The sequence below is a fragment of the Mustelus asterias genome, chromosome 23, assembly GCF_964213995.1.
Source record: "Mustelus asterias chromosome 23, sMusAst1.hap1.1, whole genome shotgun sequence".
Taxonomy (NCBI): Eukaryota; Metazoa; Chordata; class Chondrichthyes; order Carcharhiniformes; family Triakidae; genus Mustelus; species Mustelus asterias.
The window spans coordinates 29,208,444-29,209,600 of NC_135823.1; positions in this window are offsets into that span (position 1 = coordinate 29,208,444).

Here is a 1,157-nt window from a genome sequence, read left to right on the forward strand (position 1 = left end):
ATGATGCTGGCCCCGCCCTCATCGCCCCCCTCTGCCCTCCATTCGCCCCCCTCTGCCCTCCATTCGCCCCCCTCTGCCCTCCATTCGCCCCCCTCTGCCCTCCATTCGCCCCCCTCTGCCCTCCATTCGCCCCCCTCTGCCCTCCATTCGCCCCCCTCTGCCCTCCATTCGCCCCCCTCTGCCCTCCATTCGCCCCCCTCTGCCCTCCATTCGCCCCCCTCTGCCCTCCCATTCGCCCCCCTCTGCCCTCCATTCGCCCCCCTCTGCCCTCCATTCGCCCCCCTCTGCCCTCCATTCCCCCCCTCTGCCCTCCATTCCCCCCCTCTGCCCTCCATTCCCCCCCTCTGCCCTCCATTCCCCCCCTCTGCCCTCCATTCCCCCCCTCTGCCCTCCATTCCCCCCTCTGCCCTCCATTCCCCCCCTCTGCCCTCCATTCCCCCCCTCTGCCCTCCATTCCCCCCCTCTGCCCTCCATTCCCCCCCTCTGCCCTCCATTCCCCCCTCTGCCCTCCATTCCCCCCCTCTGCCCTCCATTCCCCCCCTCTGCCCTCCATTCCCCCCCTCTGCCCTCCATTCCCCCCCTCTGCCCTCCATTCCCCCCCTCTGCCCTCCATTCCCCCCCTCTGCCCTCCATTCCCCCCCTCTGCCCTCCATTCCCCCCCTCTGCCCTCCATTCCCCCCCTCTGCCCTCCATTCCCCCCCTCTGCCCTCCATTCCCCCCCTCTGCCCTCCATTCCCCCCCTCTGCCCTCCATTCCCCCCTCTGCCCTCCATTCCCCCCCTCTGCCCTCCATTCCCCCCCTCTGCCCTCCATTCCCCCCTCTGCCCTCCATTCCCCCCCTCTGCCCTCCATTCCCCCCCTCTGCCCTCCATTCCCCCCCTCTGCCCTCCATTCCCCCCCTCTGTCCCCCATCTCCCCATCTGCCCCACCATTACCCCCCCGCCCCCCCATTCCCCCCCGCCCCCCATTCCCCCCCCGCCCCCCGCCCCCCCCATTCCCCCCCCGCCCCCCCCATTCCCCCCCACCCCCCCATTCCCCCCCCCACCCCCCCCATTCCCCCCCCACCCACCCATTCCCCCCCGCCCCCCCACCCCCCCCATTCCCCCCCCGCCCCCCCACCCCCCCCATTCCCCCCCCGCCCCCCCACCCCCCCATTCC